General features: G+C 45.7%; 1 pseudogene; it reads right to left on the reverse strand.

Annotated features, from left to right (window-relative positions):
* Window positions 1-367: 367 nt before the first annotated feature.
* LOC102954311 lies at window positions 368-8,053 on the reverse strand (annotated as a pseudogene).
* Between the last annotated feature and the right edge of the window lie 391 nt (window positions 8,054-8,444).

Consider the following 8,444-nt stretch of genomic DNA (forward strand, 5'->3'; position numbering starts at 1 on the left):
CCGACTAAGCCACTCAGACGCCCCCAAATAATTCTTTTTTTAAAGTTTATTTATTCGGTTTTTAGTAATCTCAACACCCCACGTGGCGCTCAAACTCACCACCCTGAGATGAAGACTCACACATTCTTCTCAACGAGCCACCCAGGTGACCCTCAAATAATTCATGTTTTTAGTTTAACAATCTTCATTTTTAAAAATTTTATTTTATTTTTTTTAATTTTTAACGTTTATTTAGTTTAGAGAGAGACAGAGACAGAGAGTGAGTGGGGGGAGAGGCAGAGAGAGAGGGAGACACAGAATCTGAGGCAGGATCCAGACTCTGAGCCGTCAGCACAGAGCCCGATGGGGGGTTTGAGGACCTCGCTGAACTAAGCCACCCAGGCACCCCTAAAAAAATTTTTTTTTTAGAGAGGAAGCAGGATTCATCGGTGGGCATGAATAGGGAGGGGCAGTGCTGAGGTTCCCATGAGTGCAGAGCCCGCCATTTGTCAAAGGGGCCACGATCAGGGATCTATTTGACCCCACAGCCGTCTGCGATGAGTCGCTTTTCAGTCACCATGTCTTCAAATTTGTCAGCGTTAAACTTGGGAATGCCCCACTTCTTGGAAACGTGGATCTTCGGACGGCCAGGGAACTTGAACTTGGCCCTACGTAGGGCCTCAGTCACCTGCTCCTTGTTTTGCAACTTGGTACGGATGGACACAATGACTTACTTGGCCAGTGTGGACCCCGGCCACTGTGCCCTGGGGCTTTCCAAGGCACCTGCGTCTCTGTCCAGAGCCTGTCAGCTCCAGCACAGAAACGTCTTGTGGATACGGATGACGTGGAAGGGGTGGAGCCGACCCCCCATGTGAAAACCACCTTTGCCACAGCTTTTCACCGTGTACTTGTTGGCACAAATGCAGGCAGCCTCCAGGGCTTCAGAGGGGAGCTGCTCATATTCATCTGACACCACGTGGCCACATGGCGGGAACTCGTCCCCTTTTGCCTTCTTGCGCCCCAGGTCAAAGATGCGGATCTTAGCGTCAGGGACACCTCTGCAGAAGCGAGACTTCTTTAGGAATAAACATGCCAATATTAATATAGATTCTTATTTTTCTATTTTAATCCCTAAGATAGCATACTATAATACAGTTCGGCAATTTCCTTCTTTCGTGTAACAATGGATCTTGACAGTCTTTCCACGTCACTCCTGAGAAAACTTCCATGTTCTTTTTAAGAACATAATTGCAGGGGCGCCTGGGTGGCGCAGTCGGTTAAGCGTCCGACTTCAGCCAGGTCACGATCTCGCGGTCCGTGAGTTCGAGCCCCGCGTCGGGCTCTGGGCTGATGGCTCGGAGCCTGGAGCCTGTTTCCGATTCTGTGTCTCCCTCTCTCTCTGCCCCTCCCCCATTCATGCTCTGTCTCTCTCTGTCCCAAAAATAAAAAAAAAAAAAAAAAAAAAAGTTGAAAAAAAAAAAAAAAAAAGAACATAATTGCATAGTGTTTCACTGTATGTTAGGTATGGTGTATTTTTGAGCTCTGGCGTGTCTGAGAATAAGCTTCTTTTCCCCTCATACGTGTAAAATCCTTGGGTCCCAGGGTATTCCTCCTTAAAACCTCGCAGATGCTGTGATCAACACCAGGCTGATGTTTGTTTCTTTGTTGGTATCTCCATCTTTTCTACCTGCATCCTATCTTTTTCCTCAAAGTTTAGGTACTTTAATGGGATGTCTTTAGATCTTTTGTTGATTCTATTCCGAAGACAGTAAGCTCTTTTATCTGCATATTTTTAAATCTCAGGATAACTTTATTCTCACATAACTTCAATTATTAGGTCTAATTCACATGTTCTGCTCTCCTCTTCAGAAATACTAATCATATTCATACTAGCACATCATACTAGGGTTTGGGGGTTCCTATTTCAGAAAACCAGATTATCAATGGCTTAAATAAAATAGAGGTTTATTTTGTTCACATAAAGAAAAGTCCAGGGATAAGCAGTTGCTGGTCTTGGTTCAGTATTTTAAGGATGTTGGAATCTAAAGCCCTGATTCCCTTGACCTTTTCCCTCATGGTCAAAATATGGCTGCTCCAGCACCAGCCATCACATCCCTGATCCAGTGAGAAGAAAGGTGAAAGAAGCCAGGAGGAGCAAAGGATGGTACCTGTATCAGGAAACCAAGGGGCCCCTGACAGGCTCAAAGAGTATGTGACTCTTGATCTTGGGGCTGTGAGTTTGAGTCCCACCTTGGGTGTAGAGATTACTTTCCAAAAAAAAAAAAAAAAAAAAAAAGCAAAACTGTCCCAGCAAACTTCAGCAGAGTTTAGCTTACTATCTCCTGGGCAGAACTGTGTCACAAATCCCCATTTGAAGAATTTTTTTTTTAATTTAATATTTATTTTTCTTTTGCGGGGGGAGGGGCAGAGAGCAAGGGAGACACAGAATCTGAAGCAGGCTGCAGGCTTCAGCCTCCAAGCTGTCAGCACAGAGCCTGATGCGGGGCTCGAACTCATGAACCCCAAGATCATGACCTGAGCCAAAGTCAGAAGCTTAGCTGACTGAACCACCCAGGTGCCCCTGGTGAATGTTTTTTTTTATGCCACCTCCGACAAAACCAGGATTATGTCGGTACAGGAAAGGAGAGCGTGGATAGTTCTATTGTGTCTCTGGCAGAACTATGTGTTCTCTGGCTTCTAATCTTTTGCAGCTATCATTTTCTCAGATCTTTTTCCCTCCCTTCCAGGTGAACTTTCAAAGGACATCCTCCAAAATGGATTTTAATTCTGTTCTTGGATTTTAGTTTTCCTGTAATATTTTCTGATCTCACTCATCTTTCCCCTTCTAACTTATCCTACTCTCTTTTCATCTTGGTTTTTTTCTGTGTGACTTTTTTTTTTTTAATTTTTAATGTTCATTTATTTTTGAGAGAGAGACAGAGCATGAGTTAGGGGGAGAGGTACAGAGAGAGGGAGACACAGAATCGGAAGCAGGCTCCAGGCTCTGAGCTGTCAGCACAGAGCCCGACGTGGGGCTCGAACTCACAGACTGCCAGTCGGCCGCTTAACCAACTGAGCCACACAGGCGCCCCTCTCTGTGTGACTTTTTGCTTGCTTCTCACAGAAGCCAGAGTTTCTCCATGTCATGTTCTAGTGGACACTTCTGTGGAATGCCTGCTCAGCCCATCATCCTCCCCTCCCCTTGAGGAATAGGCTTGGGGGCATTAGGAGGACCATTTTGATACTATGTTATCCTGCGTCCTTAGACTGAGCTGAGTGGACCAATGGCAGTCAATTGACTCATCCTATCAGATTAGATGATCTCCCCCTGGGAGTACAAAATTGGAATTTAAAAGGACTATTTTAATCTGGTTGGAAATAGATGTTATTTCAGGAGTATGAGGCAGGCATCCAGTGGGATGCTGGTAGACGTTTAACAGCCAACTCTTTGTGAAAAATAAATGAGTATATATATATAACAAAGCTTACTGATGTATAGCATATAATTTATATATAATAAAATATATAATACTCTATTGCAAATCCCACATAGCCAATTGATTCTAATGGAGAGCTTTCACTGATTTTTGCTGAATTCTTGTATTTGTAGCAAAACTTTAGTCATAATTGTTGGATGAGGATAATTCCAACATGAATGTTATGAACATAAATTCTCATTTATGTTGTGTTATCTTAGGAAGGCAAAAATAAAACAACAAAGACCTATTTCAAAACTTTTCTTGTTAGTGATAGGAGGACTTCTTTGCTGCAAAGGGTAATAGTTTTGGAACATTTGATCAAATTTTTGTGCTATTCCCAATGCAAAGGCTATGGTGCATTAAAAAAATTTTTTTTTAATGTTTATTTATTTTTTGAGAGAGAGATTGATAGAGTGAGCAGGTGAGGAGCAGAGAGAGAGAGAAGGAGACACAGAATCCGAAGCAGGCTCCAGGCTCCAAGCTGCCAGCACAGAGCCGGATGCGGGGCTCGAACCCACAAACCGTGAGATCATGACCTGAGCTGAAGTTGGAAGCTCAACTGACTGAGCCACCCGGGCGCCCCTATATAATTTAATTTTTTTTTTTAATAAATTTTTTTTTTTTAACGTTTATTTATTTTTGAGATGAGAGAGACAGAGCATGAACGGGGGAGGGTCAGAGAGAGGGAGACACAGAATCCGAAACAGGCTCCAGGCTCTGAGCTGTCAGCACAGAGCCCGACGCGGGGCTCGAACTCACAGACCGCGGGATCATGACCTGAGCCGAAGTCCGCCGCTTAACCGACTGAGCCACCCAGGCACCCCTATATAATTTAATTTTTAATAACAGGCATGCCTAACAGCCAGTCTACAAAATTCCTGCAAATAACAATGGGCTTTCAAGAGTCTATAAGAACCAGCTCCAGTGCACGGCTGCAGCCAAGCTCTGCCACAGGCCTAGGAAGCAGAGGAGGCCAGTGGGCAGAACCAGAGGGAGAGAGGAAGGGGTGGCGGGAGGAGGGGAAAGAGAAGGAGGAAAAGAAGAATGAGAACAAAGCAAGAACACAAAGAAAGGCAAAGAAGAGAGTGGTTGGGGGACCATGGTGTGCATTCCTGACTTGTCCAACTGCTTGGTTCCAGTCACTCCTTCAGCCTCATGCAATTCTGCATTTCTATATTATAAAGATGTACTTCATATCCTTATCACAAATTCTTCTTTTTCCTTGTGTTTTTTTTTTTTACACTTTATTAAGACCAAGTTGGTAAATCCAAACCAGCTTAAGATTAATACTTGCTGTTCATGCGGGGCATCTGGGTGGCTCAGTCAGTTAAGCGTCCGACTTGGGCTCAGGTCATGATCTCACATTTCATGAGTTCAAGCCCCACATCCGACTCTGTGCTGGCAGCTTAGAGCCTGGAGCCTGCTTCGGATTCTGGGTCTCCCTCTTTTCTGCCCCTCCCCTGATCGTGCTGTGTTTCTCTCTCTCTCTCTCTCTCTCTCTCTCTCTCTCTCTCTCTCTCTCTCCCTCAAAGATAAATAAACATTAAAAAAAAGAAAAAACCTTGCTGTTCATACACCGAATTCTATGTTGAGGACTTTTAGGATACAATGACAAAAGATAAAATATTTACATCAATTAACATTTAGAGTCACAGTGCTAGCCACCCGACGTGTAAACTTCCCCAAGTGTCTTTGACCCAAAGTGCTATATGACATGTGTAGTGTTTCACCATAACACCGGTGCTTCCTCATCATGTGCCTGCTTGATATTGAATTATGGAATTGTTTGTAAGCGTAGCATTTAACTAAACTTCTCTGTTTACGAATTCTTGATTTCAACTGAAGTACAGAGGTGTGTGGGAGGGCAACGTAGAATGAGGTTGGAGTTTTCTGGTTTGTCATTTACATATGTTTTGCAGTTGTGTTTAATGATGGTTATAATGTGGGTTACACTTGATTTTAGTCAAAATTATTTACAAATTACATTGTCAAAATTTCAGCCTTTCCTTTGAAGGAGCTGTCAGTTTCGCGCGAAAAGATAACAATGGTGACGAGGTTTTTTTCTCAAGTGAGACATTAGAGAGATCAAAGATCGCGCAAGTGGGGGAGAGGGGCAGAGGGAGAGAGGGAGGGGGGAGAGAGAGATGGGGGGAGGGGGAAAGAGAGAGGGAGAATCTCAAGCAGGCTCCATGCTCAGCACGGAGCCCGACGCAGGACTTTATTCCACAATCTGGGGATCACGACCTGAGCTGATATTAAGAGTTGGACACTTAACCAAATGAGCCACCCAGGTGCCCCAAGTGAAAGATGATTGAATGAACCCCCATGTATGTATCATCTACCTTCAACAATTACTAACTCCTGGTCCATTTTGCTTCATATACAGACTCTTCTCCCACTGGATTACTGTAAAGGAAATGCCAGACATAATGTCATTTTCATCCACAAATAAGGAAATTTTTTAAAAAATGTATTCCCGGTCTTAATTTGGTTTATGCGATCGCACTTAATATTAGTACCAAATTTTTTTCAAGTTCTATTTATTTTTTAGTGATCTTTACACCCAACGTGGGGCTCAAACTCACAACCCTGAGATCGAGTTGCTTGCTCCGCCCACGGAGCCAGCCAGGTGTCCTCAGTATAATAATCTTAAGCTTCCTCTATTGAGAAATCCTGGGGGCCCTCGGTGGTCATGAATGAATCAAGCCAGATGCCCAGGAAAGACCCCTTTCCTCGTTTAAGCTGTTTTAAGTTCGCAAGCACAACAATGTGTAACACAATTGCAGTTTTCTTTGTGTGGTGTGCCCAGTTTCCAGCCACGCATCTGCTGAGTCCCCCAAAGCCATTCCTTTTCCTCGGTTTTATTTTTCTTCGGCCCCGCGGTTTTTCCTTTTTACCACTTGGAACACCAGGTTCAGAGTAGATCCCAGGAATCTGTGTTTTTAAGAATCATCTGGGTAAACCTTGCATCCGGTACATTTGAAAAAGACCAAGGTGGGAGATCCTTGGACCACACAGAGGCCTCCCCGCTCCACCAGCCCGTGGAGGGATTCTCAAGGATTTCTCTCTGTGTCACCCTCCAGGCCACCAGCGGAGCCTCTCAGCTCTCCCTTTGAAACACACTCAAGAGTCATATCCCTCCTCACCAAATCCACGGCTACCACACCTCAGTGGAGACAACCATCTTCTGTCCTCTGGATTATTGCAGGCGCCCCCTGATGGGTGCCCCTCACCACCATTGGTTTCCTATAGTCTATTCTATTCTCCACACAACAGCCATACCGGGTCCTTGAAAACAATCAGATACCATCTCTCTCCTGTTCGAAACCCTCTGTTACGGACTGAATTGCATCCCCTCAAAATTCCTATGTTGAAGCCCTAACCCCCGCAGTGCCTCAGAATGTGACTGTATTTGGAGACAGGGCCTTTAAGACATAATTAAGTTAAAATTTGGTCATTAGGGCGGGCCCTAATCCAATATGACTGGTGTCCTTAGAAGAGGGGATCCGGACATAGACACGCACAGAGGGAGGACCACGTGAAGTCACAGAGAGAAGACAGACGCCCACCTGCAAGCCAAGGAGAGAGGCCTTGGGAGAAACCCACCTGTCCACCCCTTGATCTCAGACTTCCAGCCCCCATGTGAGAAAATACATTTTTGTTTAAGCTCCCCCATCTGCGGTACTTGGTTATGGTACCTGTAGCAAACTAATATACCACTGGAGAATGGCTCCTGATCCCACCTCGAAAAAAAGCCAAGATTCGTACTCAAACCTACCAAGCCCTAAATGATAAATGTACCAGATTAGGTGCCCACTCTTTGGAAACTCACTGTTAGCGCAAGTTGGAAGGCTGAGGAATTGCCATTGTTACATGAAAATGGGATCAACACAGTTACTGCTGCCGCAGGAAAAATCCAGAGTAGGAAGGAAAATTAGTCATCCAAAAGTATTAACCTAGGGTGCCTGGGTCAGTTGGTTAAGGTCTCGGGTCAAGATCTTGTGGTTCGTGAGTTCGAGCCCTGCACTGGGCTCTCTGCTGTCAGCACAGAGCCTGCTTCGGATCCTCCGTCTCCCTCTCTCTCTGCCCCTCTCCCACTTGCTCTCTCTCTCTCTCTCTCAAAACTAAATAAGCATTTAGGGGCACCTGGGTGGCTCAGTCGGTTAAGCCTCTGACTTCGGCTCAGGTCATGATCTCACGGTTCACGGGTTCAAGCCCCACATTGGGCTCTGTGCTGTCAGCTCAGAGCCTGGAGCCCGCTTTGGATTCTCTGTCTTCCTCTCTCTCTGCCCCTCCCCTGCTCACACACACACTCTCTCTCTCTCCCTCAAAAGGAAGTAAACCTCAAACAATTTTTAAAAAAATTAAAAGTAAATAAATAAATATTAACCTTCACGGTGGTCACATAAATTAAAGTCTCATCTCAGAACGCTTAGCCAACTCTGCCTCCTCACCTTTCTGGTCCACTCTTCAATGGAGATGTTGGGGACAATCCCTTGGCCCTTTGTAGACCCGGCAGGACCACACAAATCGCCCTTTGTCATCCGAACTGGGTATTGACGGTGGGTGAAGGACTGAAAGCAGCGACAGGCCATTGCTCATTGGAACGGAAGGACCGTCCATCTGTAGCCCGGCTGCACTGTTCCGAGTGCCGAGATGTTCCAACTGCGGCACGTAGGCTGGGAGAGCCGGCTGGCTCCTGTCTGGGGCGGGCAGCTGACATTCCAGCCAGGAAATGAACTGCCTCTCCTAATTGGCGCTGCTGCTCTTCTTGAGGAGGGGGAAGGCAGATTTAAATGACCTGCTTCGGGCAGGGAGGTGGGGCAGGAAAGGAGAGACGGTTTGGGTGAAGAGCTTCAATGAAGACGGAGAGAATGTTGCAGGTGCCATCCGGGTCCCGCTTACCTGCTGATTAGGTTGCTTGGGCGGCCAAGACCCGGTGGCTTCGCCGACAGAAAATGTGTTTTCTCACCGTTCTGGAGGCTG

This window comes from Panthera tigris, chromosome A3 (assembly GCF_018350195.1).
Source record: "Panthera tigris isolate Pti1 chromosome A3, P.tigris_Pti1_mat1.1, whole genome shotgun sequence".
In the NCBI taxonomy this organism is placed as follows: domain Eukaryota; kingdom Metazoa; phylum Chordata; class Mammalia; order Carnivora; family Felidae; genus Panthera; species Panthera tigris.